The following is a 25,070-nucleotide window of genomic DNA, read 5'->3' as shown; positions in this document are numbered from 1 at the left end:
GACATCACACACACCCATGCCCGAGGCAGGATTCGAACCTGCGACTGTAGCAGTCCCGCGGTTCCGGACTGCAGTGCCAGAACCGCACGGCCACTGCGGCCAGCCCATTTTGTAGTGAGTTCTCGATTAGCAAGAAGAATCGTGTTCAACACTACTGATGGAAGTATCGTATAAGGCACGTAAAGGAAGACGTTTGCCCGATACTGCTGTCTCTTGTGTGCTCTCGTCTTGAACGACAGTTACAATAGCGAGGGATCGATAATTACAGTCGAGTTTGGCGACTGTCGTTTATTAGAGGACAAAGTGCTTCTCAATTACATTTGAATGTTATTGCAGTTCTGTTACTTTTATTTGTGGCTAACCAACCTTACTTCCCAGGCTACCTCACATAAGTACAATTTGGGTAATGACAGTGCGTACCTACGAGAGTCGGATTAGCACGGATCTCTTACTGGCGAGACGGTGAAATATCGGGGTTCGTGGCGCTCGCACCATTTCAGAAAAAGTGAGATGGCTCTCGTCATGCTGCCCACCATGGTAAATGAAGTGGATGACATGTGAGCACTCGACTAAGTTTTGACTGACATCCAACCGATATGTTTATGTTCTACCAGTTACCGAGATAGGAGGCACAATGGAGGATTACAAAATATATTATTCATTCCCCCCTGACTAAGTTCCAACTGGGATGAGAAATATCCCTTCCCCCATCTGGGACTGAACCCAGGACTTTCAGGGCTGGAGCCATGTGCTCTGCCAGCCAGATCAGCATGGCAACTAGACTGTGACGTATCTCAGTAAATGATGCAACAGTGTACAGGTGAGGGAGAAGTGGTGTGTCTGCTGCCACTGAAGCAGAGAGAATTACACTGAAGAGGTCATGCGTGCTAATGTCAAAACAAATTACGGTTTAATTACAAAGATCTCAGTGCTAGAAATCAATCCCTTTCAGAGATGAAAGGGAAAGCTGGAAAGCTGAAGGCACTGTCATCTAACTTCAGGTGTGTCTCAGGGAAGGGTGATATTCATGTTGAATATTCAACGGTTTGGCCGACAGCATTCATAGTAACCTCAGACCTTTTGCAGATGACGCATTTATCTATTATGAAGCACTGCCTCAACAAAGCTGCACAGAGTCACATATTTGTACAATTTTGATTTCTAAGTGGCACAGAGACTGGCAACTAGCTTTAAATGTACAGAAATGTGAAATACTGCACTTCACAAAACAAAATAAAGTACTAGTCCTATGACCACAATACCAATAACTCACAATTAGAATCAAATCACTTTGCACAGATACCTGGGTGTAACAATATGCAGGGTCATAAAATAGAATGATCACAAAGGCTCGGTCATCTAAAGTGGCTGGCAGGCTTTGGTTCGTCGGAAGAATGGTATGGAAATGTAATCTCATACCAAATAGGACTAACAGGGGATACTGAATGTATGCAAAGAAAAAAAAAGAGTACAATGAAAAGTCACAAGTTTGTTTGACCCACAGGATAGCTTCACAGAAATACTAAAAAGACAGAAGTGGCAGACACCTGTAGATAACGAAAGCTATCCCGAGAGAGCCTACTAGCATTAAGTGAGGGGAGTAGAAATATACTACAAACCTCCTATACATCATTCTTATAGGAATTTGCACAAGATTAAACTTATTAAACTGTGTACAGGAACCGTACTTTCTGCACTCCACATTTGAATGGAATAGGAAAAGTGGTACAGTGGGTCTGTGGTAAGTACCCTGTGTCATGCAGTTCATTGTGGTTTGTGGAGTAAGGATGTAAGTGTAGGCTCATTGTTTTGGATAGTTAGACAGACGATAAAATGCTGAAGTATAAAATATATGATTGCCTGGACAAACACAATGTCCTCAACTCTTTAACTACAAAAATTTAGATGCTCTATGATACTTGTGTGTTGAGATTACAAAAGAAAAATGGAAATTAAAGTCGTTTACAATAAAGAAAGGTGCACAACAGGTAAGTTCCCTTTCCCACTTACTCTTCACCACAGTCAGGTTCTGTACTGAAGGAAGAAATCTAAATGCTTTCATATTTGCAGGTGTGTCGCCATTTGGGGTTAAGCCAACACAGAGGTACAAGGAAACTGAATGTGTCAAATACCAAATTCGAGAAGTTGGGCTAACTGGTAAATGGAAACAGAAACGAGACAGTGGCAATTCAGTAGTCTGCCGTGACAAGAGTGCCATTTCCATGTTCTGAACAGGCTACGCAAGGACTCCAATCCTTCAGTAATGTAAAAAGACTTACTTCCTCTAAGATCTAAACCTACTGTGTTCACGACTTTCCTTCTGCCCTTCGTATCCTACAGTTTTGAGAGCTGTGCCCTAATCGAAAGCTATAAAAATTAATCACAAGTTTATGAAATGAAATATCATAGGCCTGTTCCACAAAAGGCAAGGACACAGATCAGCAATGGGCGCAACATGCAGGACCTGCAGGTCAGAGCACCCACAGAAGATAGGCCGAGTGCAGCGAGACCGAAATGTCGGTGTCGTGTGAATGGGATGCGGGCTAACCCGACTGTCAGTTATTACACAGAAAGGGATGTGCCAGGATGAAGAGTACGAACTGTATTTGTTTAATCACAACTGCTGTGAAAGATTGTGCCTAGTGCTTCAAAAACATAAATGCCTGACTTCAATTACGAATCTTCCTGGCTTTGTGTGCTAGACTGGGACTCAAACCTGGAGCGAGTGCCTTTCACTGGCAAGTTCTCTACTGACTGAGCAATAGAATGACAAGATATATAGAACAACTACTGTGAAGTTCGGGAGGTAGTGGCAGAAGTAAAGCTACAAGGGAAGGTCACGAGTTGTGTTCAGACAACTCAGTTAGCAGAGCACTGCTGTGAAAGACAAGGTGTATGTGCTGGTCAGGCACACAGAGTTTTAGTCTGCCAGAAACTTTCAAACTAGCACACACACTGCTTCTGATTGATCCGTGTGCAAATGCAGAATGAACTTTCAAATAGTTTGAGAGACAGAGAGGGAGGGAGGGAGGGACTGGGGGAAAGAGGGAGGGAGGGAGAGAGAGAGGGGGGTTGGAGGGAGAGAGAGAGAGAGAGAGAGAGAGAGAGAGAGAGAGTGAGAGAGAGAGAGAGAGAGAGAGAGAGAGAGTGGGGTGGGTGGGGGAGGGTGGGAGGAGACAGGAATAATAACTAACCAACAAGCTCACAGTGAGCTTCAGTAACATTTCACCTTAGTGTGCCCTGACATAACATTACAAAAGGGTCACCACGTGGGTGTCAACTAGGTACTGCAGGACAACAGTGGCTAATATAATAATTTTACATGGCTCAACAGTTTGGTGCAACTCTTTCAATTGGATACCACTTTAGCGGCATGCGAGTCCCTAATCTACTCCAGTTGTCCAATCGGGGAAAGGGAACCTACAATTTAACGTGGAATCTGAACCGTGTCTCACGCCTTCTCGTCAGGGTGAGGTTAGGGCTGGGGTAAAGGCAGACTGAAATACCTCTGTGTTTCAACCAGGATTTGATACCGAGAGCTCTCAGTTTCTGAGCACGTGCTTTAGCATTATACGAGGACTATTCAAAATGTATCCAATCTTATTTTTTATGTCGAAACCAATAGTGGCTTTGGGACACACATCCCCTCTATGTTGGTAAGCGTACATAGTGCAAACGTGTGATTTTTTTTCACAATAGCAGAAACAACCAGTCACTGCCTAGTTGTTGCCAGGTGAACACTTATAAGAGATAGTTATCGGATTTGGTTGTGAGGGCAAAATGACAGAAAAAGTGGGACAACATTATTGCATCAAATTTGTTTTAAGCTAGGCAATTCTCAGGTCGATAGAATCGACAAGATTTGAGAAGTGTTTGGGGACGAAGTGACGGGTACCACATATATAAAGGAGTGGCACGACCACTTCAAAGATGGCCACGCATCAGTGAAGAGTGAAGCACATTCAGGTAGGTCTTCACCATCCAGAGAGCTGATAACGTAAGGACACTGGTGATGCAGGGTAGATTAAACACGAGCAGAGAACTTGCACACAAGGTTAAAATTAGTGTTGAACCCATTCATGCCATCTCAGGAGAATTTATGCCAAAGTTTCTAACAACTGAGCATAAGCAACTTCATTTGGAGATCAGACAGGACGTGCTGGATACTGTCCGTAGTAATCCGAACTTTTGTAATGCAGTAATCACTGGTGATGAGTCCTGAGTTTACATGTACAACGGAGAAACAAAGTTCCTCTCATTGCAACGGAAGTATCTGTCATCCCTGAGACCCAAAAGAGTGAGGCAGGTCCGCATCAATGTGTAAGTCATGCTGACCATCTTTCCTGACTCCAATGGTGCAGTTTGTCACGAGTACGCCCCAGAAGATACTAATGTCAACGAGGAGTATGACCGAAAGGTTACCTGCATGAATCGGTGAGATACAAACAGCTGGACTCGCAGGCAGTGGGCACCCTTCACCGTGACAATATGCGTCCTCTCATCGTTCTCCATTAATTCGGAGTTTTTTTTTGAAAACAAAAAAAGACTGTGGTTTGTCAGCTTCCTGTTCCCCTGACCTAGCACTGAGTGACTTCTGGCTTTTCCGTACACAGGAAAAGGCTCTGAAAGGGATCAGATTTCAGAACAGGGAAGACAACGTGCAGAATTCGACGGAGCAGTTGAACGCCCTACCGAAAGAGGCTTTCTGGTGATGCTTCCAGCAGTGGCAGCAGTGTTGGGAGAGGTGTGTAGAAGCTGATGGGCACTGCTTTGAAGCTGAAACTATTGTATCTGAATAAAGATTGATTTTGTAGCTAAAAGTCAGATACTTTTTGAATGGACCAAGCCTGAAAATGAGGACTACACATTTTAGAATATCTGTATAGTAGATATCTGTATAGTAGACAAAACACTAGGCTTGTTCCAAGTGTGCCAGGTGTTTACTTTGGAAGATAAAAGTACTAGATTAGTTACATCAGGAGTTATACCAAAAATGGAGCCTTTTGTGATTTGATTAATTACTGCAACTGTGAAATGCACAGTTAAATATGACTATTGAAAGACATTCTTTGTTTATTTACATGGTACTTGTATAATGTATGTAACCTTGATGAAAAATTATTTATAAGACACTGTGTACAATTACTGTATGCACTTGATACATATTTGTCCTCCTTTGGTACAGATGGTCTGAGCACCACCAGAGTGTGACCAAAGAGGGTGCACGATGACCACCCCTGCCCCCTCCACTCCCCTATGATGGATTAACTACGAGGGCAGTTCAATAAGTAATGCAACACATTTTTTTTCTCGGCCAATTTTGGTTGAAAAAACCGGAAATTTCTTGTGGAATATTTTCAAACATTCCTGCTTCGTCTCGTATAGTTTCATTGACTTCCAACAGGTGGCAGCGCTGTACGGAGCTGTTAAAATGGCGTCTGTAACGGATGTGCGTTGCAAACAACGGGCAGTGATCGAGTTTCTTTTGGCGGAAAACCAGGGCATCTCAGATATTCATAGGCGCTTGCAGAATGTCTACGGTGATCTGGCAGTGGACAAAAGCACGGTGAGTCGTTGGGCAAAGCGTGTGTCATCATCGCCGCAAGGTCAAGCGAGACTGTCTGATCTCCCGCGTGCGGGCCGGCCGTGCACAGCTGTGACTCCTGCAATGGCGGAGCGTGCGAACACACTCGTTCGAGATGATCGACGGATCACCGTCGAACAACTCAGTGCTCAACTTGACATCTCTGTTGGTAGTGCTGTCACAATTGTTCACCAGTTGGGATATTCAAAGGTTTGTTCCCGCTGGGTCCCTCGTTGTCTAACCGAACACCATAAAGAGCAAAGGAGAACCATCTGTGCGGAATTGCTTGCTCGTCATGTGGCTGAGGGTGACAACTTCTTGTCAAAGATTGTTACAGGCGATGAAACATGGGTTCATCACTTCGAACCTGAAACAAAACGGCAATCAATGGAGTGGCGCCACACCCACTCCCCTACCGAGAAAAAGTTTAAAGCCATACCCTCAGCCGGTAAAGTCATGCTTACAGTCTTCTGGGACGCTGAAGAGGTTATTCTGTTCGATGTCCTTCCCCATGGTCAAACGATCAACTCTGAAGTGTATTGTGCTACTCTTCAGAAATTGAAGAAACGACTTCAGTGTGTTTGTAGGCACAAAAATCTGAACGAACTTCTCCTTCTTCATGACAATGCGAGACCTCACACAAGTCTTCGCACCCGAGAGGAGCTCACAAAACTTCAGTGGACTATTCTTCCTCATGCACCCTACAGCCCCGATCTCGCACCGTCGGATTTCCATATGTTTGGCCCAATGAAGGACGCAATCCATGGGAGGCACTATGCGGATGATGAAGAAGTTATTGATGCAGTACGATGTTGGCTCCGACATCGACCAGTGGAATGGTACCGTGCAGGCATACAGGCCCTCATTTCAAGGTGGCGTAAGGCCGTAGCATTGAATGGAGATTACGTTGAAAAATAGTGTTGTGTAGCTAAAAGATTGGGGAATAACCTGGTGTATTTCAATGCTGAATAAAACAACCCCTGTTTCAGAAAAAAAAATGTGTTGCATTACTTATTGAACTGCCCTCGTACTGTGCTGGATCTCAGGTGCAGACGTAAATCCACTCTAATAGTAGGTGCAGGAGATCATAGCACATGGTGGATAGGTTACACAACATGTAAGGTGTCCTTACCCAGAAAACCCATACTTCTTTGAAATTTAGAAAAGTGTACAACAAACCCTAAGAAGATCCATGTATAATTAAGCAAAAAGGCTGATGGAAAGGTCGTCTCAATAACAGTTGATTCACCAACGTAAAACCTTCGCTAGGTATAAAACACCTTTTATTTGCCTTTTACAACAGAAAATGAGTTACTGCAGATTTATTCTAGCCCCCAACATCATAGGCATTCTGGCAGATGACTAAGTTAAATTTCAAAATAACTGAAAAAGTTATTTCTAGCCAGCTCTGAACCCAATGTGTATTGCTCCTAGGACTTGCCTGTGTCATGGGCATATTCCGTAAGATACACTACAAGCTTACAACAACATTTCGTTGCCAATAACCTTCAATTATTACTAGTCACAAGTTTACACAGTCATTTTACATTCTTATTTAAAGATTTCTTATACAATTGGTTAAATATACATATAATGCATAATATAAACAAACACAGGCACAAAAGTTTTATAGCTGAGTAAGTCTCTTAACCAGTTCATAGGTCTTGATATTACCAAATGCAGTTCACTGAGATCACCAGGAAAGTTTATAATAAATGTTCTTCGATCATATGTTGACAAGTCACTTTCACACAGTACGTGGACTACACCACAGGATTAACAAATTAGAATAATAATTCTAAAGTTTGTACTGCTCAAAATGGAGATACCTTTAAATTTTCATATCTTCACGGCTGCTGATATGTCGGACACTTCCATTTTATGTAACTCACATTTTATTAGTGCTAAATGCCTAGCTGCAGTAAATGACAGTTCTGGGGTCAGATGAGGAACTCGAGTAACCAACGAAGTGGTCCACACTCCCGAGAATGGCATGTACTGTTCATAGAACTGTTCCTCTAATGATGGAAGTCTGCAGACACCTACAGCGTACAGTCAGCCTCTACATTAACAAATCCCCACGACACTTGCCTGAGTAAGCACACACCGTGAGGGGCCTGCGATCGCAGTGCCGCCGACAGTGGCTCGTCGGACAAGTCGGTCAGACTCGGACTGTAGAGCTGAGAGCTTTTTCGTGTAGCTTCTGAAAATAAAAACATTTAGTTTAGAGAGTGTACAGTGCCTTCAAACATGCAATTTGGTATAGTAGGAAAGGGAAGAGAAGGAAAAATAGTAGAAAAACATGGACAGGGAAAGGTATGAAAAAGAAATGTGCCTGATAAACCAGATGTTAGCAGTGATTTTATGTCCTGTGCAAAATTTTAAGATTTACTAAGAGGGTATCAGTTCTTTCGGACATGTCCGAAAGAACAGATACCATCGGTGACCGTGCAGCTCATTAGAATGAAATTACAATGAAATGAACACCCTTAGCTGCTTACAGGCGTTGACATACATCAACGGGAACAGATGAAAATGTGTGCCCCGACGAATGTAGTGCGGGACAATACGTTGAGAATGTGGGTTTCGCGGGAGGCGTGCCAGAGATAAATCCCTGCAGTCGCGCTATCCTCTGTGTCCTCGGTGACTCAGATGGATAGAGCGTCTGCCATGTAAGCAGGAGATCCCGGGTTCAGGTCCCGGTCGGGGCACACATTTTCATCTGTCCCCGTTGACGTATGTCAATGCCTGTAAGCAGCTAAGGGTGTTCATTTCATTGTAATCTGGTTTAAGAATCGTCTAAGAAGGTTGTATATGTGCAAGAGACCTGGAGACAATGGCAAGTTTCAGATTGATTGTACAGGGTGATCCGTCTAAGACATCATAAGAGTATTGCATTATATTTATTAAGTTAGTGAATAAATCTCCAAGCGATTTTCTGCAAAGTACATGAAAATGGGGCGAGTTAACAATGAATGACCATGCTTTGTGAGGCAAGCTGTCAGCACCTAGTTCACAGTGCAAACAGCAGATGTCAGAAGCACATTGTATAACCTACAGAGGTGACAACAGTCAACACACGCTGAGTGTGCTACCTTGTAAGTGAAAATGGTTGTTACACCACAACAACGAAGTCAATGTGGCATGTGGCCTAAAAAATTTTCGAGTGTTGTAGAGACCCAGGGAGTTTTCAGGTGTCGGTGCAGTGTTATCAGCCCATTCTTTCTTGTGGAGGAGACTGTTTGTGCTCTCAATTACCTGGAAATAATTGACCAGTATGTCATTTATCAATTACAGAAAGATGGGATACTGGACATCGATGTCTATCAACAGGATGGTGCTCCAGCACACTTGGATGTCATTGTGTGAGGACAATTAAACCAGATATTCAGATATTCAACGATCGCCAGTGCGGATTTGGTAGACCCCTCCCACAGCCTTTAATATTCCGGCCTAACATCAACATTATTTCCATAAAAACCGCAGAATCTGACTGACCTACAGAGTCATGTTACAGTAGCCTTTTATCAAATCACTCCAGGAATGCTGCACACCCCCGAGGCACAATATGTGCCCCATTTGCAGTGACTGACATGTTGAGAGCCAATGTGCTGTGTGACAAATTTCAGACACAAAGTCCAGCCTTCCCTCCACATGTATGTGCTGCTAATAAGCAACAAGTTTGCACACTTTCTTGTATATAGTGCTTTATTTTTCCAACGTCTCAAATGTGTCACCTAACATAATGGTAAGACACAAGATTTTGGAACCACATTTATACTGTAAGACATTTCCAGGGACAGATGTGGACTCTGACCACAATTTATTTTTTATGAACTGTAGATTAAAACTCAATAAATCACAAAATGATAGGAAATTATGGAGATGGAACCTGGATAAGTTGAAAGAACCGAAGATTACTGAGAGTTTCAAAGGGAGAATTAGGCAACCTTTGACTGAAACAGCAGAAAATGAATGGGTAGCTTTGACAGATGAAATAGTCAAGGCAGCAGGGGATCAAATAGGCAAACAACGAAGGGCTAATAGGATCCTTGGATAACACAGCAGACACTGAATTTAAATGATGAAAGGAGAAAACATAAAATGCAGCAAATGAACTGGGTGCAATGGAATACAGATGTCTAAAGAATGAGATTGACAGAAAGTGCTAAATGACTAAGCAGGAATGGCTAGAGGACAATGCAAGCCGTTATAAGCCTGCATAACTGAGGGAAAGATAGATGCCACCTACAGGAAAATTAAAGAGACCTTTGGCAAAAAGAGAAGCAGCTCTCTGAATATTGAGAGCTCAGAAGGAAAAGCAGTACTAAACAAAGAAAGGAAAGCTGAAAGGTGGAGCCAATATATAGATGAGTTCTACAAAGGAAATGATCTTGAATACAGTATTGTAGAAAGGGAAGGGGATGCTGATGAAGATGGGGTGGGAGACATTATACTGCGGGAAGACTGACAGAGCACTGAAAGAACTAAGGTGAAACAAGGCCCCTGGAGTAGACAACATTCTGTCAGAACCGCTGATAGCTTTGGGAGACCCAGCCACAACAAAACTATTCCATCTGGCATGCATGATGTGTGAGACAGGCGAAATACCCTCAGACTTCATGAAGAATGTAATAATTCCAATTGCGAATAAAGCAGGTGCTGACAGGTGTGGATGTTACCAAACTATCAGGCTACTAAGTCATAGTTGCAAAATACTAACAAAAATTATTTACAGAAGAATGGAAAACTGGTAGATGCCTACCTTGGGGAAAATCAATTTGATTTCCAGAAAAATGTAGGGACAGGCAAGGCAATACTGACCCTGTGACTTATCTTAAAAGACTGCATAAGGAAAGGCGAACTTACACTTATATGATTTGTAAACCTACAGAAAGTTTTTGACATTGCTGACTGGAATACACTCTTTTAAATTCTGAAAGAAGCAAGGGTAAAATACAGGAAGTGAAATGCTATTCAGAATTTCTACAGGAACCAAATGGAAGTTATAAGAGTCATGGAGCACAAAAGGGAACCACTGGTTGGGAAGGGAGTGAGACAGGGTTGTGGCCTATACCCTATCATTTGGACTGTATGATGAACATGCAGTACAGGAAACCAAAGAAAAATTTTCTGAACATATTAAAGTTTCGGGAAAAGAAATAAAAATTTTGAGGTTTGGTGATAAGAACTTAAAAAAATAAAAATAAAATAAGGTGATTTACTGTTTAATTGTGTTCCAGAAAAAACTGTAAGGATCTGAAATTCGGAGCTAAACAAATCACAAAATTGAACCAATGAATCTGAGAAGGAAAACAAATGGAATTAAGGTAAACTGCTTGGCTTTTGTGGATGATTTTGCAATACTTTCAGAAAACCTGACAAAAGCTGTTCTTCAGATAAACCTTCTGGAATAAATAGCAAACAGCACTGGTTTCAAAATTTCAGCTGGAAAAAAACAAAATTCATGACAAGTATAAAAAATGTGCCAAAATTCACAGCAAAACAAATAGGTAAAATAGAGCGAGTAAATAAATATACATATCTTGGGAGACTATTCAACAGAATGGACTACAAAAATCTGCAATAGATGTAAGGATTAACAAAATGGAAAGAGCATAGGGTTTGACCAAAAATATTTACAACAAGAAATGTATATCTAGAAAAACAAAACTAAAACCCCACACCACACTGGTTCGACCAGAATGTTTATATGGATCTTAATGCCTAAAAATGAACTATAAGATGGACAGATTAGAGGTTCTCAAAAGAAGGATTATTAGAAAAATAACAACTGCAGTAAAAACTGCAGATGGTTGGAATATAAGAAGTAATGAGGAGATCTACAAAAATATAAAGAAAATATATGAAGTAATGGCCACACAAAGATTAACCTTTTTTGGATACCTCTACCGAATGGATGGAAATAAACTAACAAAGCAAATACTGCTATATTTCTGAAAGAAGAAATCGACAATAGCATGGATTACAGTAGTAAGGAAAGATCTAGAAAGAAACAACATTAAAGAACCAGAAATAGCAGAAAGAAACTGTTTTAAAAATAAAATACTAAATTTGGGAGGCATTCAAAGCAGAAGAAATAAAATACGGGGAACAACATGGACAGAAGAAATGAAGAGACTTTATGGAGAGAAAATGAGGGAATACTGGAAAAATAGAAAATAACAAAGGAAGATGAGGAACTGAAGTTGTTAACATGATCCTAGTTGGTCAATACGATTAAAAAAAGTTTCAGTGCACAAAATAGCTATGGTCATAAGCGCCCATTTGTGACTTAGTGAAGGATAAAACAGGAATTGAAATCAGCATCAATGGGAGCGAAACTTAATGAGGAGGAAAACTAAAAAAACAGAAGGAAATCTTAGAAAAGTGCTATTGAAGAGGGGGTTATTTTCCCCAAAAAGAGTTTCAAATGACCAATGTCATCTCACTCACACTTATAAACTCAAGGACACGATCAGCTGAGCACGAGTCATCTGCTAAAATGGAAGATATATCGGGAAACAGCTGTAAACGGGCACAAAGCGGTTTAAAATAGGGGCACTGAAGTAACAGGTGTCTCACCATCCACGACTGAGAGCAGTGGGGACAAAGCAGAGGAGGAGCGCCACTTAAAAGATCTCAATGGCTAAAAAGACAATGCCCAATCCAGAGTCAAGTTAAAGTTACCTCCTCCCAACAACAGGGCCAGACGGAAGAGGTCTAAGCACAGAGAAGAGGTTTTATGACCCACAATTTATTATCCTGAAGTGCAGACCAATGAGTGTGCCATAAAAGAGTAACACAACAACATAAAATGTTCTGTAGACCAGCAAACGGAACCGTGCAAACGGCGGGCTGAGGAATACAGAGAGCAACCTTCGCCACTATATGGGCTGCCTCTTTCCACATATACCAACATGCCCTGGGATCCAGAGGAATGCCACAGAGATGCCCCCCAAGTGGAGCATATGGAGGCAGGCCTGAATCTGGTGGACCAGAGGGTGGACAGGATAAAGAGCTTGGAGATTGAGAAGAGAGCTCAGCGAATACTAGCATATAATATACTGTATCCGCTGACGGCAACAGATGTATTGGACAGCACGGAGAACAGCAGTAAAAACTGAACACTGGTCAGGAAACTGAAATTTAATAGGGGTGTCGTCAATAATATAGGCTTTCCTGACACCAAAGGTGGTCTTGGAGCCGTCAGTGTAAATAAATGTGGCATCCTCCATTTGTGTGCATAGAGCAGCTAATGCCCAACGATAAACTAGGGGGAGGGGTACTATCCTTGGGAAGCTGACAAAGGTCACAGAGAAGGCATGTCCAGGAGTGGGGCCAAGGTGGCAGCGTACTCCTATTTGTCAGGAAGGTTTTAGGAAATTGGAAGGAAAGTGAATGTAGCAGTTGACGGAAGTGGACTCCTGGTGGCAGCAGAGAGGAAGGGTTGCCTGCATACCCTAAATTCAAGGAGGCATCGAGGGGGGGGGGGGGGGGGGGGGGGGGAAACACGGGTCAGATTAGCAGGCATGGAAGACAGATGACTATCAAAATGACTCAGACAGCTCACTGATCGGACAGCGGAGGTTCAGCTCTCCATGGGGCTGGTGTAAAAAGCTCCAGATGCTAAATGCAATCCACGGTGGTGGACAGAGTCGAGACACTGAAGAATAGACGGCTGTGCAGAGGAGTAAACTATGCTTCCATGGTCCAATTTTGAGCACAGTAAGGCGCAGCATAGGCGGAGGAGGATCACTCTGTCCGTTGCCCAGGAGCAGAGCACAGAGGGTGTTGAGGGATCGCAGACAGCGAGCCGAAAGATATGAAATGTGGGAAGACCAGCACAGTTTTCTGTCAAACATAAGTCCCAAAAAATTGGCGACATCTGTGAATGGAAGGTCAACAGGGCCTAGATGTAAAGATGGCAGATAAAACTCCATACCACGCCAAAAATTTACACAGACAGTCTTACTGGGAGAAAATTGGAAACTGGTTTTGATGCTCTACGAATGGAGGCAATTGAGGCATCCTTGATGACGTCATTCAAGAAGGCTGGTCTGTTGAGAGGTGTAGTAGACTGCAAAGTCATCGAGAAAGAGGAAGCCCGAGACATCGGAAAGTAGACAATCCATAATTGGATTTATGGTGATGGCAAACAGTACAACGCTTAGCACGGAGCCCTGGGGCACCCCTTTTTCTTGAGAGAAAGTACGGGATAGAGTAGTGTTCACCTGCACCTCAAATGTGTGCTCTGTCATAAATTCACGGATGAAACGTAGTAGCCGACCTTGAAAGCCCCAAGAGAACAGCATGCAGAGGATGCCTGTCCTCCAACAGGTGTCGTATGCCCTCTCCGTATCAAAAAATATAGCTATCGTTTGGTGTTTGCTGAGAAAATTGTTCATGATATAAGTGGACAGAGCAACAAGATGGTCACCTGTCGAACGATGCTTTCAGAAACCGCATTGGGCTGTTGTTAAAAGGTTTTGGGACCACAGCCACCAGCCTAAATGGCTATTTACCATATGCTCCAAAACCTTACAAACACTACTCGTGAAAGAGATTGGGCGATAGTTGGAGGGGAGATGTTTGTCCTTTCCAGGTTTTGGAACAGGTATGACAATAGCTTCCCGCTATTTTCTGGGAAAGGTACTGTCAACACAAAAGTTGATTATGAAGGCGAAGGAGGTTGCACAGACAATGGTATGATAGATGCAGCAACATGTGGACGTGGATACCATCTGCTCCCAGAGCAGAAGAGCGAGAGGAGGAGAATGCATGTCTGAGTTCCCGCATAGAAAGAACGGCATTATACCTTTCACGATATTGAGAGGAAAAAGCAAGAGGTCGCTGGTCGCTCTTCCGCAACCAATTTCTTCAGGAGAAAGGCTGGTGGGTAATTCAAAGAGCTCAAAATTTCAGCAAAGTGTTGACCCAATGACTTAGAGATTGCGACTGGGTACACTAAGGTATCCTGCATGACAGTTAGCCCAGAGGTTGGGGGAAAACTGGAAGTGATGGATATCTGTCGGATTGACTCCAAACAATTGATGAGGGAGTGAAGGTATTAAATGAGCTGCTAAAGAAATTCCAGCTTGCCTTCTTGCAGTCGTATATGATGTGAAGGCATCGCGCACGTAACTGCTTATAGCAGATACAGTTGGCCAACGTAGGATGATGGCGGCAAACACGAAGAGCACGTCTCCACTCGCGTATCGCGTCATGGCACACCTCGTTCCACCGAGGAACTGGGGGGCACTGGGGCAAAGGGGAACTACGAGGTATCGAACATTCTGTGGCTGTAAGAAAAACTTCTGTAACACGAGTGACCTGATAATCGATGCTAGGAAATTGACGGTCATCAAATGTTGCTAGATAGGAGAAAAGCGTCCAATCGGCTTAAGAAAACTTCCAGTGTCTTGGGCGCATAGATGGCAATTGTGGCTGTAATCGAAGGACACATGGAAAATGGTCACTCGAGTATTTATTGGCAAGAGGGAACCATTCAAAGTGCCAAGCTAGCTGAACAGTACTGACCGAAAGGTCCAAATGAGTAGGTAGACATGGAGGCACACAAAAATGTAGGTTCCCCAGCGTTGAGGCAAACAACATCCACTTGGTGGAAGAGGTCAATCAACAGGGAGACTCTCGGACAAGGACGCAGAGGTCCACAAAGTAGGTGGTGGGGATTGAAGTCCCCAACCAGCAAATAGGGGGGCGGAAGCTGACGAAGAAGATGAGGGAGATCAGCTCTTGCCATTGGTGTGGACGATGGAATGTATACAGCACAAAGAGAGAAGGTGTATCCAGAAAGGGAAAGATGGACAGCAACAGTTTGGAAGGAACATGGAGAAGAGTCACGATTCCTCCATATGCTGGAGTGCCATCAACAGAGGGGAGATCAAATCAGATTCACTTAAAATGAGGAAAAACAATGTGATCGCGGGGACGCAGCTTTGTTTCCTGATGACAGAAGATGACCGGCGAGTAGGATCGTAAGAGGATCGACAATTCATCCCAACTGGCTCGAATGCCACGGATATTCCAATGGATAATGGACATCGGGTGGACAGAAAAGGGAAGAATGTGACCAAGGTTGCCGTCAACTCAACGAATGCTCAGAGCTAGTGGCCGACAGCGTGGAACAGCATTCAGCCGAAGGCAGAAGATCCCAATCCATAGGTTGTTCGGCAGCAGCTGCTACCACCAGCAATCGGCCGGTTGATCGGCCGCCAGCAGTGCGCCTGGGCCACACAGAAGACGGCCAATCGCGGTGACCGCCAGGTGGTGCTGTAGATGAGACACGCCGTGGCGGAGAAGGAGAGGAACTGGGTTTCTAATTAGCCTTCTTGGAAACAGGACGTTGAGATGAGGGAGGGATCGACGGTTGTGAAGTCGGGGTACGTAAAAAATCTTCATGAGTAGGCTCTTTTTTGGAAGTCTGGGTGTCTGATTTTGGGGCTTGTGATTTAGCAGAGCCCGATGAAGGGTGAGCCATAGAGTGGGGAGGTTGAAGGGGTGATCTTTGCACTGGCCGATCTGACGACCGTGGCACTAAAGGTGAGATCACAAGTCTGCATGGCCGCCTCCTTTATTGGCCGAGGAGAGGCAAGGACAGTGCTGTATTTACCTGCGTGAGGCACAGTGGGCTTTCGACTGGCGAATAACTTTCGAGCAGCAAAGATCGACACCTTTTCCTTTACTCTGATTTCCTGAAATAACCGTTTGTCTTTGAAAATGGGGCAATATATAGAGGAAGCAGCATGGTCGCCCATACAGTTGATGCAACAAGGGGATGGAGGTGGACAAGCACCCTTATGGGCATCCCTGCCACAGGTTACACGTTTGGCCATATTGGAACATGACTGGCTGGTGTGATTAAACCTCTGACACCAATAGCAATGCATAGGGTCGGGGATGGTAAACATGAACTGAAAATATCCTGCTTTAATGTTCAATGGAAGTTGAACTCTGTCAAACATCAAAAAGAGAGTGCGGATCGGCACCAATTCCTTCTCAACCCTTTTCGTGACTCATTGTACGGCCATTACTCCCTGATCAGACAGGTAATTTTTAATGTTCTCATTTGATAATCCGTTGTGTGATCTTGTATAAACCACACCACGTGATGAGCTTAAAGTACGGTGCGCTCCCGCCTGGATAGGGGAGGTGTGTAGCAGCGTAGTTTGAAGCAATTTATGTGCCTGGAGGGCACTATCTGCTTCTAGCAACAAAGTGCCATTTCGTATCCAGGAACATGACTTTACAGGACCTGCAATTGCATTGACACCTTTCTGAATAATGAAAGGGTCGACTGTCGAGAAGTCTCGACCTTCGTCAGACTGAGAAATGACTAGGAACTTTGGCACTGACAGAAGAATTGTCCGTGGCTGAGACTCGTCTAGCTTTCTCTTGTGGGCAGAAGTTTTAGAATTAGAAGAAACCATTGCAAAAGTATCCACCACGATTACTGGCGTCTCTGATGGCGTGCTCCTTCCTAGTGGGAGCCCTCTCTGAGGGCACTCCCACCTTAGGTGATTGTGTACACCTCAGGCCACACCTCCCGAGAAACGGACGGAAGGACCGATCGGCACGTTCGGAAAGTACCAACTCGGGTAACCGCCCCTCCTCGGACCTGGCCTTTACCAGGGGGTACGTACGTGTCCTACTTGTCTATCTGGGGTGGGGAATTATCCGTTAGCCCGTCACCGGCTACGCGTGGGTTGGTCTTCAGACAGGCACAGGGAGGAAAGAAAGAAAAGGAAAGTAGAGAAGAATTCTCAAGCGCTGCAGCTGAGAAGAAGGGAAAGAGAAGAATTGAGAAAAGAGAAGGGCAAAGTAAGGGCAGATATGTTACATTGTAGAGATAAAAGAAGAGAAATCACTTCATTCGTTCACAAGTGTCCATCTCTGGATGTAGGCGCAAAACAGACTCCCAAAGAGAAGGAGAAGGGGAAGGGGAAGGGGAAGGGGAAGGGGAAGGGAAAAGGGGGGAGGGGTGGAGGAGGAGGATCGGGGACAAGAAGGGATGTGGAAAGGGAAGGCACGCAGCCCAGAAAGGAAAGAGAGTTGCACGAGTTCGGGGTCACGTGCCCACCATGCACAAAAGAGTTGTGGACGACAAGAAATTTGTGGCACAGTGTAACGAAAGGAATGGATCAGTTGATAGGACACATCCAGAGGCATTGTGGCAAATACAATTCGTTAATGGAGGGAAGTGGGGGGGGGGGAGGGGGGGGGGAGTAAAAATTGTACAGGTAGTGCATGTCACGAACACAGTAAGCAGGTTCAAATTGATGTAGCTGCAGTATTTATACATAGATTAAGAGGTCTGCACATGATTGGCTAGTATCAAACCAGCTACATCAAACCATCCTTTGGACTGAAGGCCACAAAGTATGCCTACATTTAAAATACAACATAATAAAGAGTCACAAAAAAAGAAATGAATGTAAGTCTCACAAAAGGGCACCAGGTAACAGATTTTTCATTACAGATTCAAGTGCATACAGTGGTTAAATAGCAAAAGAGGCAACCTACAACTTCAATGTTCTGCATCGTTTGGTAAAAGCAACCACCCAATTCTGAAGTTTTCCTCTGGCAAATGAAGAATGTAAATTTTAAGTGTGCATTGTATCTGACTTCTTTTACTCTTGGTCTTTAGAAGTGTGTTGCCTTGACAACACATTTATGTACAATTCTCCAATACTGTTATTTTCGCAGTTAAGAATGTCAACGGAGAGTGCGTGGAATAAAAATTAACATTCACTGGTAGCAAATATATCTCCCTTATAATGCAACAGGACTTTAATGTTGAAGGTTCAAGCAACTAACTGTGGCTCCTCGTTTGTGCATTTCAAACAAAACCGATAAGATAAAAACACAAATTACTTTTTGATACTGAGTAGCACATTAGCCATCTATTAAGAAACTACACCTCAATCTAAATAGCTACACAATGTGGACAATCTGTATACAGTAGGCCTACATGGTTCTTTAATGTGTTGTTAGCACAGTTAAATGCTCCTTAACAGCTCCATTGCTAAACAGAGATATACAATCTGCCAACAGCAGCATGCAACTCAAGAGCCTGAAGTATACTGTAAGTGCACTTTAGGCCAACAGTTCAAATGTAGGTAGCATTACACATTATATGAACTACTCACCATCATCCTCAATTTATGACTTCAACTTCAGTCACTGCACAAGCATCCATTTTCATTTTCACTCTTTTCCAACTTAACCTTTTTTGCGGTAACTTTCATCTGACATCTGTGATCCTGCCTCTTCAGCCTTTATTTCTTTCTGTTATTTGAAGATGTCTCCATTTTCCACAATTTTGTCTTGGAATCCACCAGTTTCTTACATTTCAGGGGAGGTAATGCTGACAGGCTCGGGTTTCTTTTCCGTCCTCTCAAAAGGTTCTTCTGCCATTCTGTTTACAGCTGTCGCTAAATGCCTTATCGTGCAAAAATACAAACAACGGTAACACCAAAAATTCTGAAAACCAGTTTACTTACATACACATCTCAACACTACCTTTGATGATGAAGCCCTTCACTATCTGTGTCAGTTCCAAACACTAACATTTAGTCCAGTCAATGAAGGAAAATTAGGGGAAAAGTCATGTAGTCACAAAGTTTTACACAGTTCTAGGATATATTGTCACAAACATTGTACTAAAAACCCTGACCTGTGGAGTGTGAGCATTGGTGTGGGGGTAGGTTTAAAGGTAATTTTTTATTTTTGTTCTTGAATGACTCAAAAACAACGGATCCTGGGGAAATTCTTCCCCAATACAAAATTAACCTGCATTCACTTCCCTGCCAAAAAAGGTTCTAGTCACTTTTTCTCTAGGACTAATAGTTTGCAGAGGATGAAAAAAATTGCAAATTACGGCACTAAATATATTGTTCCAATGGTAAAAAATTAATGTACTTCCCTCCTTCCTAGGTAAGCAAACTGAAGGTTAAGCAGGTGATCCCCCTCGCTACGTCACAAGAAGCAACTACAGGGTACATCACAAAGTTCTCCGTCCACAATACGCCACACGAATCGCTGGTGACACAGCGTGCAGATGTCCGCGGGGAGGGTTTATTTTGCACAAAATGAGTTAACACTACACAGAATGCAGATACAAGTTACTAACAACACTAATGCAGGGAATGTACATGAACTGGACGTATGTAAATCTCTGCACAATGTTCTACACTGCAAGAGGAGAAACTGATTCTTAGTGATCCGTTACGGGAAAGGCAGCTTCCCCCACCACAGGTGCTGCTCCCGAGCATTTCCTGTCCATTTGTATTATGCAAATGGACAGAATAGCTTCACTGAGCTCATGTTTACACAGTGGAGTTATTTTCAGTTTACTGGGTACTTATTTGCAGTTGTTGAGTGCGCTACTCATATCATGTAAAAAAGTTCAACAGCTGGAACTGTCAATTGTCTACCACGCTGAAGAGACTCTTCCAAATAGGACACACTGTCAATATGTACAGGACATCATAGATTTCATTGTCACAAGCTGGAATACTTTTCACAGCACGAGGGTTATCAAAAGCATCACCCTGCCTCAGTTCTCCAAAAATACGATGAGGCTCAGAGGCTTAATCCACTGCAACAAAAGTAGGTCACCAAGACTATAACAGTTGTTCAGATATTTCAACATAAGTCAAGCAATGCGTTACAGCAGATAACTGTTATAGACTTCAATATTAACAGTCACATTCCATCAGACATAGCCACACCTATCTCGGAAGATGTACTGTGGATGTGCGTTAAGTGGTTCCACTCGGTGCAGCCCACTCTGCAAATGCAGCAATTCATGAATTATGAATGGAAAATATTTATGCAGTCTACCTGTAACACAATTAATGGGAGAGAAGTGCAGTAACATTTTTAGTCATCCATTAATTCACCACCAAGTGCCTAAAACACAATTACACGGTTTTACAATACACAGCAGCAGGGTGCCACTTTTTACAGTCCAGTCCCTTTCCCACCAACACCACATAAGTAACTGACAACATAATAGCTCACTTAACACCTTCAAATAAATAGGCCTACTCCCTTTCCAAACAGGAAATAACTTCACTATATAAACACAAGTTCTGGTTATCACTGTTAGCATTCAACCGCGATTCTTATACATATATTTTAACAACGCGTTTCAAGAGACAATGCTCACATCATCATATCTTAAAACGCATTGTTAAAATATATGTATAAGAATCGCGGTTGAATGTTAACAGTGATAACCAGTATAACGAAAACTGCTACCTGGACTCCATAATGGATTATATTAAACACAAGTTCATCAAAGCTATTTTGTCTATCAGCAAAAGATAAGTGGACACGAAACACAAGGCAGTTACAGCCTGTCTGTAAACAGAGAAGTGAGCAGTACTCACAATGGTGGAAGTGATCTTTCTTAGAAGAACACTACGTCTTCTGAACAGAACCATAAAGAACCAATTTCTCCTGTAGCAGTGTAGCACAGTATGCAGAGATTAAAGTAGATTCTGTTCACATTCATTACCTGTATTAGTGTTATTAGTACCTTATATTCGCATTCCATGTAGTGTTAATGCACGTTGTGCAAACTAAACCCTCCTCAAGCGTGTCTGTGCACTGTGTCGGCAGTGATTCATATAGTGCACTACAGAGGGGCCATATAAGTTTGTGATATACTCTGTAGTTGCTTCTTGTGATGCAGTGGACGAGATAGAGTGGAGAATCACCAGCTCCACCTTCAGATTTGCAGACCTATGGAGGTGGGAAGTGCACAAACACAGTGCAGTGAGCTACCTTCACTCACACTCTACTCCACACACCTCCCACAGCCCAGCCTGTTTCACCCCTGGAACACAATTTATCCATTAGTATGCCTCTACTGCACTTAGATATGGTACACAATTTAATAGTTGTTTTTAACCCGTTCCAAATTATTGGTCCAAGAGGAAGAAAAGTACAGACCCTTTTTGTAGGAAATTGAATGTAGTGTAATTTTGCACTGGAGAACAATTTTGCCAGAAGCCGAGGTTTTCGATTCGTTGGAGAAAAAATAACACACAGGTAATGAATATGAAGGAAGGTAATCTGGAAATCTAAAAGTATGTATCTAAAAAAAGGAAATTGACAAATCAAATGACAAAATGAAAACCATATGGAAATATGTTAAAAGCGAGACAGGGAAAAGCCTGTCTGCCAAAGAAGTGATTAGCTTAAGAACTGGGAGCCTTTCGGTGGATGCTCCCGAAATGGTGGCTAATATCTTTAACAATCATTTCCTAACAGTCACCAACCAAATGGGATGCCAGGGTTCTGTAAAGAATGCTACAGAATACTTGCATAACACCTTAACTAACAAAATAGATGTGAAGCATCTTCGAAAAACTACAGTGATAGAATTAGAAAAAATGATTGTCTTTAAAATGTAAAAATTCTGCTGGAGTTGACAACACTTCCAGCAAGTTACTGAAATATTGTTGTAAAGAAATAAGTACAGTCCTCTGCCATATTAGTAATACATCATTGGAAGAAGGTGTTTTTCCCGACAGGCTAAAATATGGGCTTATAAGACCAATTTATAAAAAGGGAGAAAAGACTGAGGCTACAAACTATCAACCAATTTCATTACTCTCAGTTTTCTCCAAGGTACTAGAGAAATTGATGCATAGCAGAATGGTTGAGCATCTTAGTAAATATAATATCCTCAGCAGTAGCCAGTTTGGCTTTTGGAAAGGGGTATCAACCGTGGATGCAATACATGCCTTTGTTGACAATGTTATGGAAGCCATAAATAATAATATGACGACGGTTGGAATATTTTGTGACCTGTCAAAAGCTTTTGACAGTTTAAGTCACCATATTCTCTTGAGTAAAGCCAAGACCCTAGGAATGGGTGGAACCGTAGGCACGTGGCTTGAATCCTATCTGTGTGGTAGAAAGCAGAAAGTAATCGTGGAAGGACTGCATGGTGGCCAGGTATCTTCAGAATGGGGCTCCATTACTGCAGGAGTACCTCAAGGCTCAGTACTGGGCCCACTGCTCTTTCTAATATTTATAAATAACTTAGCACTATGTACAGAATATGGGAAAATACTCATGTTTGCTGACGACACCATGTTATCAGTTAATAATCTCTCAGGGAATATGTCAAATGAGGCTGCAAATAAAGCTTTTGCAGATTTGACAAACTGGTTTGAAACCAGTGGCCTTACAGTCAACCTAAAAATGACAAATTACATTCACTTCTCTTCTAACACAAATGTTACTAATGAAATGAACCTAAAAATGGGTGAGCACGAGATTTTGAAGGTTGAGTCCTCCAAATTCTTGGATCTGCATATAGATAGCAAAGTGGCACCACCATATTCAAGATCTGTGCAAAAGGCTAAGCTCAGCAACATTTGCCTTTAAAATAATTTCAGACACTAGGGAAATGAGCACAATAAAAACTGCATATTTTAGCTATTTTCACCAACTTATGGCCTATGGTATAATATTTTGGGAAAATCAACCAATAGCAAAAAAATGTTCCATGCACAGAAGCGAGCAATCAGAATTATGTGTGGAGTACACCCTAGGCACTCGTGCAGGGATCTGTTTAGAGCTCTACAAATCCTTACAACATCTGCCCAATATATTTTTTCCCTGATGTGCTTTGTTTCAAAAAATAGCATCTTATTCAAAATCATACCACAGTTATAACACCCAAAGAAAACTGGAAGGCGGGTACCAGGTTGAGATTCATTGGGAGAGTGCTTAGAAAATGTAGTCCATCAACAAAGGAGGTGGCTTACAAAACACTCGTTCGACCTATACTTGAGTATTGCTCATCAGTGTGGGATCCATACCAGGTCGGGTTGACGGAGGAGATAGAGAAGATCCAAAGAAGAGCGGCGCGTTTCGTCACTGGGTTATTTGGTAACCGTGATAGCGTTACGGAGATGTTTAATAAACTCAAGTGGCAGACTCTGCAAGAGAGGCGCTCTGCATCGCGGTGTAGCTTGCTCGCCAGGTTTCGAGAGGGTGCGTTTCTGGATGAGGTATCGAATATATTGCTTCCCCCTACTTATACTTCCCGAGGAGATCACGAATGTAAAATTAGAGAGATTAGAGCGCGCACGGAGGCTTTCAGACAGTCGTTCTTCCCGCGAACCTTACGCGACTGGAACAGGAAAGGGAGGTAATGACAGTGGCACGTAAAGTGCCCTCCGCCACACACCGTTGGGTGGCTTGCGGAGTATCAATGTAGATGTAGATGTAGATATCCATTATGAGCTAAAAACGAAAAGCATGGTCCAGAAGGGGGTTTTATACAGTGGCACCAAGATTTTTAATGCCCTCCCACCGCTCATTAAAGAACTGGTTGGAAACATGCCAATGTTTAAAGAAAATCTGAAGCAGTTCCTTTTAGATGAGTCTTGTTACAGTATTGATGAATTTCTTAGCAAAATCTCTTGTTTGTGCTTAAAACTTACTGTGTGACCTTTACAATTGATTAATCATACTCCGTAAGTACAGTGTAACTTAATACAATACCCAAATTTATGTATGTCTGTATATGACGCCTGTATAACTTAAGAACAATACCCAAATTTATGTATGACTGTATATTCTTTCAGATGTCTTGTATCTTAACTAATATTAAGGGTATATGGTAAACTTCACAGTTTCTTTAATCTAATGATAAGATCAATGTATATGTGCACAAAACAATAATCTGTAAAAACCTTGACTCGTTCTATATCCAGGGATATGTTCCCATATGGATCTATGGAACACGAAATAAATAAATAAATCCACATCCACCCCAACGCTCACACCGCACCGGCCACGATTTTTTGTGTTCAACACACTACCTCCTAGCACTGTGCAACAATATGCGAATGCAAGATTTTTTGCCTTCACTTTGCTTGTGGATGGCTTAACGACGGGCGACAGTTAAAGGAACGCGATGTCATCACTAGCCCTGTGCAGGAGGGGGAATAACTGCCAGTAAGCGGAAATAAAAATGAGTAGACTGGCTGATTCACTCTGCAGTACATGATTGATAGCTTTTCAGGTGAGAATACTTCCGAACATATTACTTCTTGTTACGCATGGTTAAGGTCAATATATGGTCTGTAACTAAATTTAAGAATTACTAATATATTTTATGTAAAGGGTATGTAACATGATAATGCTCACAATGGCAGTTATCCGCTGATATCGGATGTTACAAACTTCAGTGATAAGGCCTCATTTGTAATAATCGTCAAAGTCCGAAACTACCTTCTGCTAGAGTGAAAATTGATAAATTTCAAATGCTTTCAGCGTTATTGTCCTGACAACGGAGTGTGAGAAAACATTTGAATACTAGCATTGCCAACACGATAAATGAACACACATGATGTATGTACTATACGATAGTTCTATATAAATTGCTTAACAACTCATGTTTGAATACCGATTAATTGAATTATTGTGTGCGTAG

The 25,070-nt window shown here is 42.6% G+C and overlaps 1 protein-coding gene and 1 long non-coding RNA gene across 7 annotated transcripts in view; one reads left to right on the top strand and one right to left on the bottom strand.

Moving 5' to 3' along the window:
- Window positions 1–6,838: 6,838 nt before the first annotated feature.
- LOC126473632 (uncharacterized) lies at window positions 6,839–24,921 on the bottom strand. 2 transcript variants are annotated; one of them, XR_007586515.1, is made up of 3 exons: window positions 24,785–24,921; window positions 18,754–19,046; window positions 6,839–7,787 (listed from the first exon to the last, which is right to left on the bottom strand). It is a non-coding gene; the product is annotated as an uncharacterized LOC126473632 (long non-coding RNA). The 2 variants fall into 2 exon arrangements; XR_007586514.1 differs by lacking the exon at window positions 24,785–24,921 and adding an exon at window positions 19,127–20,757.
- The window catches only part of LOC126473630 (F-box/LRR-repeat protein 7-like), a 135,789-nt gene continuing 135,239 nt past the window's right edge, over window positions 24,521–25,070 (top strand). For 2 of the 5 annotated variants that reach the window (XM_050100813.1, XM_050100808.1), the window contains exon 1: window positions 24,880–24,988. The gene's annotated coding sequence lies outside the window, so the exon portion shown is untranslated. Of the gene's footprint in view, window positions 24,660–24,879; window positions 24,989–25,070 lie in introns of those variants that run through there. The other 3 variants (XM_050100809.1, XM_050100810.1, XM_050100811.1) reach the window with 3 other exon arrangements.

The sequence above is a fragment of the Schistocerca serialis genome, chromosome 4, assembly GCF_023864345.2.
Source record: "Schistocerca serialis cubense isolate TAMUIC-IGC-003099 chromosome 4, iqSchSeri2.2, whole genome shotgun sequence".
Classification (NCBI taxonomy): Eukaryota; Metazoa; Arthropoda; class Insecta; order Orthoptera; family Acrididae; genus Schistocerca; species Schistocerca serialis.
Note: the sequence above shows the minus strand (reverse complement) of the source record. Positions and strands in the feature narration are given on the sequence as shown.